This window comes from Dasypus novemcinctus, chromosome 21 (assembly GCF_030445035.2).
Source record: "Dasypus novemcinctus isolate mDasNov1 chromosome 21, mDasNov1.1.hap2, whole genome shotgun sequence".
NCBI classification, from domain to species: domain Eukaryota; kingdom Metazoa; phylum Chordata; class Mammalia; order Cingulata; family Dasypodidae; genus Dasypus; species Dasypus novemcinctus.
In genome coordinates, this window is record NC_080693.1 from 19,535,841 (window position 1) to 19,549,540 (window position 13,700).

At 41.4% G+C, this 13,700-nt stretch overlaps 1 long non-coding RNA gene across 1 annotated transcript in view; it reads left to right on the plus strand.

Moving 5' to 3' along the window:
- The first annotated feature begins 2,140 nt into the window (after positions 1-2,140).
- The window catches only part of LOC139437128 (uncharacterized), a 115,084-nt gene continuing 103,524 nt past the window's right edge, over positions 2,141-13,700 (plus strand). Inside the window, exon 1 of the long non-coding RNA XR_011646780.1 lies at positions 2,141-2,311. This is a non-coding gene — a long non-coding RNA (uncharacterized lncRNA). The remainder of the gene's footprint in view (positions 2,312-13,700) is intronic.

Sequence of the window (13,700 nt, forward strand, 5' to 3'; positions counted from 1 at the left end):
GTAGGCAGACGCCCTAACCACTGGGCCAAGTCCGCTTCCCGATGCTTCTCTTATACTCCTCTTTTTTCATTTCCATTGTTAAGACCATCAGGATTCTAGTTCACATCCTTCTTCTTCCCTGGATCATAGACTCAGTGGTCATGTCAGCCTCTTTTTGGCCTATTTCTCCCATCTGGGCAAACGATTCTTCATTCTGTGACCTGAGTTATTTTCCTAAAATATGGATATCCATGACAATACTTAACTCAACAATCACTGGGATCCCCTCTCCGTCACTGAATAAAGCCCAAATTTCCTTAGTACATTATTCAGCACTCCAAGTGCCTTTTAATCTTATCTCCTTCTCTCCCAATTACTCCAATGTCCAATTTTTGCCACTTTTGCTTGTAAACCTGTCATTTACCTAATATTTTTCCTTAATATTTATTTTCTATAAATAAACTTGTTTTAAAAGAAAACTTCACATTCCTACCATAAACGGAAAACCATCTTCACCTGCCCATACATCTTCATGCTATCCAGATTCAAAATTACTCAAGGTTCTGTTTGGACACAATCTAAACTATCTGTCCCACACTTTGAGAACATTGTTCTGTGCAACTACACCACATAGTTTTCATAGCATGCCTTGCTCTTTATTGGTATCCCTTTTCTTCCTTCTGCTCAAAGTATCTTCTCTCCACCAACCCTCCCCAGCTGTGCCAGACACAATCCCGGTCATCCTCCAAGGCCCTTCTCAGATCCTTTTAACCTGGCGCCTTTGATTGTCTTCCTGGAAATGGCTCTCCCTCTGTATCCTCATGTACTCTGGTCCTTTCTAAAAACCTTTGTCAGGGTTCACCTATTTTTAAGGTCATCTGGGCACATGTCTTGTTCTTAGGCCATGGCATGGTGTCATAGGAAATCCAAGCCTCTACTGTGGCTTCGCTTTCAATAATAGATGTCTCTGGGCACATCACAACTTCCTTGAGTCCTAGTTTCTCAGCGGAGTGACAGTACAATTGTTCAACATCACTGGCTTTAAGCCGGGATGTACGTCTGAATTTCACAAGTACCCATGGTTCTACAGAGACCTACTGAATCAGTATCTCCAGGTAAGGGTGACCCTAGCTGTACCCCTAGATCGTGGAAACAAGAGATCTTGCCTGTCTTGGCTCATTGATATCTCCTCAGCTTTCTACAGGGATGCAAGACTTGGCATATAGTGATGGCTTAACATTTATTCCTTGAATGAATTAATAAATTATCTCTAAGTTTCCTTGCACCTCTAATTCTTTCTGTCTCCTTGTTTGCTCTTGCATCTTCAAAATGCTTAATGTTGTGTAGTGTCTTGGCTGTTCTAGGTGAGTACCTGTTGAATTGAATTGAATTGAAGGTCAGAGTACTTTGAGGCACAGAGGCAGGGCTCTGGGGATCCATCCCTGAGGAGAACAGAAACTTTTCCAGCTCCATAATGGAGACGTTGTGCAGGCCAAAACATCCCAGGGTTTGCTTTTTGTTTTTTGTTTTTGGAGTTTTTTCTTTCTTTCTTTTTTTTTTTTTAAGAAAACATACAGTTTCAGATCCTACTCCTAAAAATTTGATTTCTACCAAGTTCTCCTTTGCTTTTATCCTTTTGAGCCCCTTGTGTCTTCATCAACACTTATCTCCTTCAGCCTGCCTACCCACAGGGATGGTTTTATCTCCAGTTTTATTTCCAGCAGCCTCCTGAAGGCTGAGGCACTGGGACAGAGGAGGCAACGCTTACAAACAAACAAAGCAAACTGCAGTGGGCAGCAGCCAAGCCTGCGGGAGGGTGGTGCCTGCTTGGTCCCCTCCTGCCCCTGCCCCCACGCCTGGTGGGGCTGCCCCAGGCACAGAGCCTTCCCAGAACGTCTAGTAAAGGACAACCTAGAATAGACATCCTTTGATTCAGCTATTTTTACCTCTTTGTCTTCTAGGCTGCAACAGTTCCAGGGCCATTCAGTCCTACCCTAACCACTCTCATCTTTAGGCGATGACCAAGTTTGTCCTTTAATAACCCCAATTTGTTTTTACTGTGGAATCACTTTAAATCACCCCAGGCCAGCCTTGTTGATGACCTCAACCTTCACAAAGGGCCTTTGAGTTCAATCTCTGCGTGTTGGGGAGAGTAAACTACTGGGAAAATGTGTTGGCGAACTAATAGGAAGAATAACCTGCATCCATGAACTAATGTAAGTCATTCTTTTATTTCAGTCTTCAACCTGTGGAGATCAGGGAGCCAAGAATCCACCAAGGAGTCTTCCGAGGTAGGAGCGTCCTCTTCCCTGAGGGACTGGTTGGATGGAAGGTGGGTTTGCTTGTTTGTTTTATGAATTTTGCTTGTTTGTTAGTTCTGTGGGGGTCCTGCAGCTCCTTTAATGCAAGCATCCTGCACTGGTACCAAAGAAGTCTCGTCACATACAAAACCACATGTGCTGACTTAATGGCCTCGGTAACAGTGCCACACAATCACGTTAGGTTTTATACTTAGAGAAAAGTGTGAAGGTAGAGGCATAGAGGCTTAAAAATTCTTTGTCTCTGTCTCTCATCTGCCTCCTTCAGGACTTCTGACTCTCCTAGTTGAATCTAGTAGTCAATCACATTTATCACTCTTCTCTATTTGCTCTTTACTTCACGTCAACACCCAGAGTACCAGGTGTGCTAAGTATGAGGTATACAAGCAAAGAGAAAGAAAAGGCCTGGTCTCTTCTCATTAGTAGTTTGATGACACTGAAGGGAAACACATATATGCACAAAATAAGAATCTAAGAATAAGTATGAATTAAATATTATCACATTAATTCAGCTCTTATTGATTCACAAATTGTGATATCCTGGATATGGAACTAAAATTTAGCCTAGAACTGTCTGGAAAATATATAAGTTACCTCTGGGAACTCATTTTACAAATTCTCTCAAAAATAAAAATTAAAAAAAAAAGTAATTCTCAAATTTTATTCTCCAAAGAATCACTTGGCAAACTTGTTTAAAATGTAGATTCCAGATCTATAGTTGAGAGAAAAAAGCAAGGGCTAGAATAGACTGTACAGTATAAACATTTGGTATAGTGTGTACCTGAGAAGGTATAATTGCTTATGTAAGTGTAGAATCTCTGAAAGCACATATAAAAACAAATGAACAAACCTACAAACAAGCAAAACTACTTTCTGCAATTGCATCACAAGAGGAGACCAGGTGGATGCAGTATAGGATGGTAAGATTTATTCTTCATTGAATTCCCATCTGTACGTGTTGAATGATGCATCATGTGGGTATATTTATTATCAATTCTTTGAATATCTAAATTTCTAAAAAGAAGCGAGTGAAGTAAGTGTAATTACTAAAGTCCCAGAGATTTGGATTCCACAGGGATGTGTGGGGTGGTGGAGTGCACTTTGAACAAACATTCCGTGTTGGTTCAATGTATGCAATTTAAGGATCACACTTTGAGAAACTCTTCTCCAGAAGTGTGCTCCCTTGGACAGCAATTCATTAGTTCATCAAATGATTAAGGAGGGCTTAGCTACTATGTTCCAAACACCAGTGACATAAGGATGAAGTAGCAAGTTTAGCATCTAGAGGCAGAAAAAGCATGCAAATATTCCACCGCAGCTGTGGTTCTCAAAGCTCAGCACAAATCAGATTCATTAGGTGAACAGACTGCTGGGTCCTGTCCCCAGCATGTCTGATTCAGTAGATCTGGAAGTGGGCCTGGGAATTTGTATCTCTAAAAAGGTCTCAGGTGATGAGGATGCTGCTGATTCAGGCGCCACACTCTAACACATTCCTAAAAAGTTGGTAGTTGGAGTCCCTGAATATATTTCAGGATGCATTCTAGGATGTGGAATCCACTATCATACATGAAACAACTTTCTTTATTAATATAAAAGAGCAATCTGTCAACACTAGCCCCCCCCGCAAGCCTGCAAAGCGCAACCCAATAGTATCCCTAGATACCCCATCTTATCCTTTCTCTGCACAACTACTTACCTCCACTTTTTCATAGATTTTGTCCATGTGGGCATTGGCTCACAACCTTCCTCTCCCCTCCATCTTTCAGTCTCTAGCTCTCTGAGACAGAGTGGAAACTACAACATAAACTATAATCCATGCTGTGAGGCAATGCTCCAAAATGTACTCATCAAATGCAATGAATGTCCCACACTAATGAAAGAAGATGTTGATGTGGGAGGAGTGGAGGGGTTGGGGGAGTGGGGTATATGGGAACCTCTTGTATTTTTTAATGTAATGTTTTGTGTGATCTATGTATCTTAAAAAAAAAGATAGCAATAATTTAAAAAGCAACCTAAAATATTTCCCTATAACTCCTATTCATGCATACCCTACAATCACATTGAAGTTGAATCCCTCTTTAAGTGTTTGAAGAAAGCTCTTACACTCTCCTCTTTCCTATTAAATCTCCTTATCCCCAGGTTGAAAGTCTCCATGTCCCTGGGCCGGTCCTCATGAAGCTTAGTGTAGAGTCTCTTGGTTTCTGTCCTCTTGAGACACTACACTCTGTTGTTGTTATTCTTGCATTATGTTTACTGAATATCATTGAGACCTGAATCTGAGGTCTGACTCACGCAAGGTCAAACAGGACCTCCACTTCTTTGTCAACAGTATACAGTTGGAGTCAATAGTTGAAGTCAATCGTATACCCTGGTGGTGGAAGGAGCTGTCCAGTAGGGAGTGGGTCCCCTCTCCATGTGTACCCCAGGACTTAGGTAAGTTAATAAGCCTTCCTGCATCTCATCCATGATTGAAGATCACGATATTGTTAGGAAGAAGCAAGAAAATAGATGCAACTTGTTGAGTGTGCTTGATGTTTCTAACAGCTGTCAATGATATCGTGGTGAAATTACACAGCTAAATATGAGTGGGCATGGGTTGATACACAACGTGGCTTTTGTTTTTTGACAGAAGGAGGAAGGAGGTCATGCTTTGGGGATTATGAGAAAGATGGGAAGGAATGAGGGGCTCATCTGGACCCTTGATATAGAAGAAGGTAACAGCAAAATCCAAAAGGGCCGTTAGGACAAGGAAGACCTGTGACAACGTAAGACACAGTGGAAAAGGGATATTTTCCATTTTCAGGCTTGACACCAGAACACGAGCTAGCAGGGATGGAGGGAAGGGGGTGGGCATCTGTGGTAAAGCTTCTAGGGAGCCCCTTTATCCCAGAGGGCACTGGCAAGTAGGGAAGTAGCACAGGCCCTCCATTAGGTGCCTTCCCTGCTGCAGACTTGAGTCAGGCTAAACTGAAAGACCTGAGCTTTGTGATCCTAGACCTGCGATGCTTCTGCTAGTGACTTCCAGAAATACCCAGAAGATGGTGGGAGGGGGCTGTTAATGGCAGAGGAGGCTGACACGTAAGGGAGATCACCTGCCATCTCACGTTGCCCCCTTCCTTTCTTGTTTCTTTTTTTGGTAGTTGACACAAGACAGAGTAGTAAGCTGCTTCCATCATCTAACATTTATCACTTCCTTTCCTTAAAAACAAAAGTCCTCTTTTTTAAAATAATCAAATTTTAAAAATTAAATTCAATAAACGTGACCACATGCACAATTAAAATGAGAAGAGTGTACTTTCTCAAAAAATCCAGAAATCAAATGCCACGTCTTTAACATGGAGGTGAGTCTTATTTACCACTAGTGTCTTACCTTTAGTTCTCATAATGCTTGCGTCAGAAGGCTAACTTCCCAAACAATAGCCCACAATGGTATTTATCAATATTTGTCACCATATATGTATATGTGTATGCATATATGTAGGCATAGCTGTAGGCAAAGGTGGAGGTAAACGTATAGAGAGAGAATTTTATTTTTAAGACAACATTTCAAAATCAGAAGATTTCCCATGAAAATGGGGGCTTGAACTTCTCTTTAAAACTAAAATTATCTGGCAGCAGTGGGTTGCTGACAGCCATAAACACCATTGGTACAGAGACCACCCACCTTTAGGGGAGACCTACCTGGCCCCTCATTGTACCCACTTTTCGCATTGAGGCCCTTCACTGGACCTACTTCTCCCCTTTACATCATTACCACATCCCTGTGGTTATTAAAATCCAGGGTCCCTTGCTGGGGGTTTCCTTTATTTTCTCTCTTTTCAACATATATTATACACAGGATTTCTTAACCTACGTGTTTTATGGGTTCTGCTGTTAACTTTCCTATTTCCACGAGCCTTTTGAGGTTTGGTGACTTCATGCTTTTGTTTCATTTTTCCTCCGTGAGAATTTTTCTAGATCCCTTCGCACTTGCACAAAAAATTATTTACACCACAATAGAAAGGCTTGAAAACTCCAAGCTTTGCTTTGTGTTTCTTCTATAAGGATGCCTGGCTGTAGGGATTGACCTAGAAATTTCAACTGAGACTTGTAAATGTGTTTAAAGCGTAGATTTCATTTTAACAGAGCAGCCTTGTAACCTGGCTCAGAAAATGAAAGCGTCTGTCTCGTTCCACGTCCTGGGCTGGTATAGCAGTTTGACACTGTTTATGAATTCCAAAAATAGATATGGGATTATGTTTGTAAACAGGTCTATTCCTCTCACTTTTATTTGATTAAATTAAAATTGGGGCTTTGATTTGGCCATATTGGTAGAACATTGAGCCCCTACCATCAAGGGGTCTCAAAACAGCACAGCAAAGAAGAGAGTTGGAGTTTGATGCTGGAGCCCCAGGAAGTGAACACACAGGAGAAGAACACAAAGGAATAGAGATAGCTCCTTAGACACGGCAGAGGCCCCAGGAAGAGAGAGAGCCTGATAGTCTACAGCTGATCTTGTAGAGAGAACAAGGCAGCTGAGTCTGGAGAGAAACGAGCCCTGGGAGAGAGACTAGACTTATCCAAGACTACAGCTGAGATTGGGAGATGCTGGGACCATGGAGCCTTGAGAGGACGAGGAAGGCCGAATCCTTGCAGACGTCGGCAGCCATCTTGCTCCAACTCATGGCAACAGATTAGTGAGGGAAGTAACTTACGCTTTATGGCCTGGTAAATGTAAGTTTCTACCCCAAATAAGTGCCCTTTATAAAACCCAACAGATTTCTGGTAGTTTACATCAGCACCCCTTTGGCTGACTAATACAACTGGTTTGGGCCCTAAATCAGTGTTCAAATAAGATGAGGCTGGTAATTAAAATAGTCATAGAGGTTAATGTGCTGTTTTCATGGAGAGATGGTACAAGCTGAGAAAATGATTTAAAGGGCATGGCTTTGGATGGGAATGTTCTTGAATGTGGAATATTTCTCAAGGCCATTATCATTAACATGGTATCATTCTCTCAATTAGTCTCATGTAAAACAATAAAGTTCCCATTCCCCAAATGCAATACTATAAAAATATATCTTTGAAATATATTGTATTACATACTGAATTGGCAATGAAGCCAAGCAAAAATAATCTCACAGTCACAACACTTAATGCCTTTTAAATGTAGTTATGGAAATAGATGAAAAACACCCAGCATCTGTTCAGCACAGGGATTTCAAATTTGATACATTTCTCAGGGCTCCTTTCCCAATGTACCAAAAGCCACACAAGATTTAAATAAGAGACTCAATCATCTGGCACATTTTAAATGGAGGGAAATTTTTTTCATTAGATTATTTTGGGAGAGTGTCAGCCTGGTAAAACCCCATTCTCTAGATTCAAAACCCAGGCAATGTTCTAACAAAGTGTGTAAGCCACAGGTCATCATAAAGGGCTTCAAGGAACCCATAAAGAATTTCTTGGAAGCCATGATCCCAACATAGGCAAGAGATACAACATTTAAAATAACGATTTTCTGAAGCAAAATTAAATTGCAAAAGCTCAGATACCAACAGACACCAACAGATACCAACAGACTCTGGGTGAATAATTTACCCTAAATAGATTAGCAAGGGATGGCCCTATGAAGCATAATACCAGTTTATTCGGGGCAAAAGGTTTTAATTGACCAGAATAGTCATGTTAGACATGAAAGCCCCTTCCTTTCAAAGGCCCACCAGAAACATGTAACTGCCAGGGGTTTGGTTTACTAGAACTGTCTCTTTGTCTTAGATAATATTGGAGGTACATGGTCAAATTCTTACTCTCCATCTCCTATTTCTGGATTTCCTGTGGATTCCCACCTTATGACAACAAAAGCAAGAGCAATGGTAATAATAGTGGTACCAGTAGTAGTAGATGACAGCAACCTTAGTGGCTTTTGAATGATACAAGCTACAGCTGCTACTACTAAAGGAGACATAAAAACCAAGAGCCAATGGTTGTGGACTGGGAAAGTTTTATCATCAAACAGGGGGCCTCATCTCACACAGTGTTTCAGCTCAGGGGTAAAGAAATGGGGCAGGTCTTTTAAACCCCAAAGGAAGAGAAGTATCACCGTCCTATGGTAGGGAAACAAAGGCTGTGAGTGCTGCCTCTTGATTGGGAATACTAGGTTGTCAGAGAAGTAAGCATTGGGCCAGCTGGAGGTGGCCTGTGAATACACAGCACGTACTTTAGGATCGGGTTGACCAGCTGCTTCACTTGCATCTGTGACATCCCAGAGTCAAGATGATGCACCAATGTCAGCAGATTAGGAAGACAGGTTTTGGAGTTTACACTGCCTTAGGGGGCTACAATCAGTGTTTTATAGGTGAGAATCATACAAATAGAAAAGACTGTAAGAAACATATTCACTAGCTCTGGAAGGAATTATTGATATACCACTTCTGCCATGGATGGAATACAGATCAGTCTCAACCAACTGGCATGAGAAGTGATGGGCAATTGCTTTGCTCCAGATTTCTTGGTGGCTGGTCATGGTAGTATGTGTGCCATTATTAGTACTTCTTGTTGGTTTTGAAGCGATGACATAGACAAGGTGAAACAGGTCATACATCACCTTGAGGAGAGAGCTATTTGGCTCTCTAAGGTTGATCTTTATGGCTTATAGGATTTATTCTCTTGGCCTGAAGCATCTTCTGGGGACTGTTACCTGTCCTTGTTTTTATTATGGTGGTCATGATACTAGTCAGTTGCATTCTATACGGAGTCTTAAATGCTTCTCACTGCCACTTTCTCATTATATGATTGCTATAAAGATACAACAAAAAGGTTGAGAAGTCTTTGCTGTACTGTTCATTATGAAGATGACTGAACAATGTCAGTAGTGAAGATCTGGATGGCTAGCTTTCTCTGAAATGGTCAACCTCTCACAAAGGAGAGAATAATCAAAAGGTGGAACTGAGAGACTGGATGTACAAATGGACAATGGCTAGACTATATAGTAACATATAATTCTGACCTACTCTCTGCACTAAGCAGTCCAGGGAGTCAAAACACTATCTATGTAGCAATCAGCCCAAAACTGTCAGGACTTAATCAGTCACTGTCAGCTTCCCTAATTTTCACCCGTTTCCAACTTCAAACCAACCAAAGAAAGCAAAATATCCTCCATTAAACAATACTTAGAATGCTCCGCTTCGAGTTAACTCATCTTCAACTTCCCCATGCCAACACCCTCCAACAATCAGGGCATACCTAAAGGTTTCCCTTTTATGCCTTCTAAAGCTTTGCCACTCTGTGCCTGTCTTTGAGTCTCTGCCAAATGCAAATGATAGTAGCTGACTCCCTTGATTTAGCAAGCTGAATAAATAGTCTTGGCTTGTTCAAATTTTAGTGGTCTTCAATGATTTCCACAGGACTTAGGGGCAGGTCCAATTTTATTGGTATAATATAATTCCTCTTCTCATGATTTATTTTGTATTACTGTAGTAATCTGTTTTACCATTCGGCATGTGTTCACCCCACCCCCACCTTATTTTAATTTCCCTTTAGAAAATCTGCTTCATTCTACTCTCAACATATGTGAAGTTGACTCTACCTCCAGGGGTAGAGCACAATGTAGGCTAGTTCAGTCCTTATATCTCTCTCTCTCTTTTTTTTTAAAAGGTACTGTGTGCCAGGGATTGAACCTGTGACCTCAGATGTGGAAAGCCAGCACTCAACCACTGAGCCACATCTGCTCCCCTGAGTTGGTTCTTCCATTTGCTTTGATTGTTGTTTGTTTTCTATCTCTTCAGGAGGCACTGGGAACTAAACCAGGACCTCCCATGTGGGAAGCAGGCACTCAACTGCTTGAGTCACATCTGCTCCTCAGTCCTTATATCTTATCCCCCTACTGCATTGATTGACTCAGGGATGGCATATGACCAGTAGGTTAATCAGCTTTCTGAGGCTTTCACTTGCTCTTTTGAAGAATTAACTCTTTACCAATTCATATGAGCCTGGACCTATGGGGACCTACCACTTAGACTCCCATCCTGGACACAGCCTGTTTTGGTTTCCTGGCTGTAAAAGAAAATATCATGCAATGGGTTGGCTTAAACCATGGGAATTCTGAGGCTGGGAGAAGTCCAAATCAAAGCACCATGAAGGGGATGCTTTCTTCCTGAGGATGGGCGTTTTGGAGCTGGCTGCCCATGATCCGTGGTCCTTGGCTCTTCTGTCATATAGCAATGCATATGGCAGCCCCTCCTGGACTCTCCCTTCTCTTCTGGGTGGCCCTAATGTTCAGCTTCTTGTTTCCTGTGGTTTTCTCTCTCTCTCTGAATTTCAGTCTGCTTATAAAGGATGCCAGCAATTGATTAAGATTCATCCCGGTAGAGCTGGGCCACAATTTAACTGAAGTAACCACATCAAAAGTTCCTCCTTAGAATGTGTTCACACCCACAGGAACACAGGAAGGGATTAAGTTTAAGAACATGTTTTTCTGGAGTACATAGCTCCAAACCACCACACAGCCCCCCAAAATAAGCTTCTTGATTCTGGTTATGTGATCTGAACCCCAAAATAAGCTATGACTAAAACTAACCCTACCTCCTAGATTTTCCAGCTTTCAGGGCCATTACCTCTTTCCAGGTTAAACCACCTGGGGTTGGGCCTTCCACCCCTTGTGCCTTGCCATCACAAATACCACAATGAGTTGGCTTCACAACAGGAATTTATTGGTTCACGGCATAGAAGTCTAGATGTCCAAAATCTAGGACCAGCAAGACCATGCTTTCTCCCCAGAGTCTGTAGCATTCCCGTATTGGCTTGCCACAATCCTTGGCTTTCCTGGGCTTGTATCTTTGCCTCCCTTCTTATGACAATCTCTCCTTGGGGCTGCTCCTCCCATTTCACTGCCTTCAGACTCCTGGCTCCTCTCCCTCTATCTTTCTCTTTATAAGGTCTCCAGTCCTTTGGACTAAGGCCTGTCCTGATTCATCTGGGTCCCACCTAAATAGGATCTTAAAAGCCCCTATTTGCAAGTTGAGTCTACACCCTGACTCACCGTAGCACATTCAAATATTCAAAGATCCTGTTTGCATGTGGTTTGACACTCACAGGTATGTGGATGAAGATGAAGAACGTGTCCTTTTTGGGGTACATAATTAAGGAGTACCTAATTCAATCTACCACCCCCTGTAAACCACAGTCTCTAAATCAATTGAGAAAGATGTTAGGCATCTGCTTTCTTTGTTTGGCACTGAAAGGGATGTCTATGTAAAAGCACAGACTGGTAACAGTGGTAGGTAGTACACATGTTTTTCTGCTTTGCATCCTACTGAATTGTTCAGTGGAAATCATTCTCCCTCGTTTGAGGGTAAGTTTCTTGAAGGCAGAAGCCACTTCTCTTTGTTTCAGTCACCACGGAGACTCTCCAGGAGAAGCCAGTAGACCCTGGAGGGCCTTTTGTTTGCCAAGCATTGTGATGGATGGAGGTTGGCCCTGTTGGATTGTTTTGGATGGTCACGCATGAATCAGTTTCCACTGGGGGAGAAGACAAATCTAGCAAAGCTGGGAGTGCTGCATGGAAAAAGGGAGGGGAGGAAAAGGTGTCTGGCTGACAGTGTAGAACAGACATGCAAGGAAAAGAAACCTGTGCAATGGGGATTTGTCAAGTAAAACCCAGGGTGTTTTTCAGTGTGACCCCTCACTGTAAAATTAAAAGCCATCATATGACTCATTGGAACCGTAGAAGTTGTGTGAAGTGTAGTGATGAGAAGACAGCTCTACATGTGGGTAACCCTTGTGAAATGTAATTAGATAGAGTAATTACTGGACCTAGATTGGCAGGTACATCTTACTTTAGGAGGTCTGCACCCCATTAGCTGCACAGTGAATACGTTTCCAGCTAAAGCTGGAGGGAAAGTGACTGGAGAGAGCCCCCGTTCATTTAGAACAGTTTACTTTGGCAAATTACCCATAGAGGATGGAAAATAGCCACAGGCTGAGGGGCTGAATAAGCCCTTAGTTATTGTTTCTGCCTTTGACCTCTGCTCCACAGAAAGCATCCCTAAGGAAATCAGGCGCCGGGTCAGCTCAATTACCTTTTTTAGCCTCACCAGTTTAAGTTGATTGCTCCTGTTTGCTGGCCACAAATCACAGATGAAACAGAAATGGAAAGAAATTCTTGTCAACTTTTTCCTTGGAAGATGGGTGTCCTCTGTGCTTCCTTTCAGTCTGAGGAAAGAACAAACTAAGGCTTCGGCCAAGCTCGCCAGAGCTGACCCCCTGCTTCTCATGATGTCCTCTTGTGTCAATTATCCTTTCAAGACCAACCTGGAATTTTAACCCAAACAATCTGATGGCTCATTAATAAAAATACGAGCTCAGGGAAACACTACATACTTGGAAAAACAGTAAACTGTAATTGAAAAGCAAAACAAAACAAAGCAAAAATACCATGTCTACTGGTCTCCACTCCATTAAACTAGGCTACCTTTCTCTATGAAGAACTACAATTACGTAATTCCAACTGGACTCATGCAAGAAACAGAGAAGTTCTTTATTTATTTTTATTTTTATTTTATTTCACAATGCAACATGTTTAAGCACTACATTTTGAGCAATATTTATGTTTTGCTAAGTGGTCTGTCTTCCTAACATATTTAAGCATTCAAGCTACTCTTTTTAAAAAAATATATATATATATTTTTTAAATACTTAGATTACATAAAATGTTATATAAAAATATATAAGGGATTCCCATATGCCCCACTCCCCACACCTCCCACTTTTCCCCACATTAACAACTTCTTTCATCAGTATGGTACATTTGTTACAATTGATGAACACGTTTTGGAGCATTGCCACACAGCATGCATTATAGTTTACATTGTAGTTTACACTCTCTCCCACTCCATTCTGTAGGTTATGGCAGGATATATAATGGCCTGTATCTGACTTTGCAATGCCATTCAGGACAATTCCAAGTTCCGAAAGAGCCCTTATATTACACCTCTTTTTCCCTCAGAGAAGTTCTTAACTGTGGTCAAAATGAATGCTTGTTGCTATGGTCAGATGCCTCTTCCTGATTGAAAGCTGTAGAGGCTGTTTTGGAGACAACCGGGGAAATCTGAATATGAATTGCACAAATTAAAACAATGTTAGATTTATGCTTTATTAATATGCATCAATAAAATTGATTTGTTAAAAAAAAAACAAAACAAATAACAACAACAAAAAAATAATATTAAATTTCCTAAAAATGGTTTGTATTGTGGCTATGGAGAGGAATATTATCCTTTTTAATAGATAAATGCTGACGTATTTAGGGGCAAAGTTTTAAAGAGTTTATAATTTTCTCTCGAGTTCAGCTAAAAATCCCTATATATTTAAGACATATTGGAATAAAATGTACACACATACATGCATACATGCATACCTATGTAA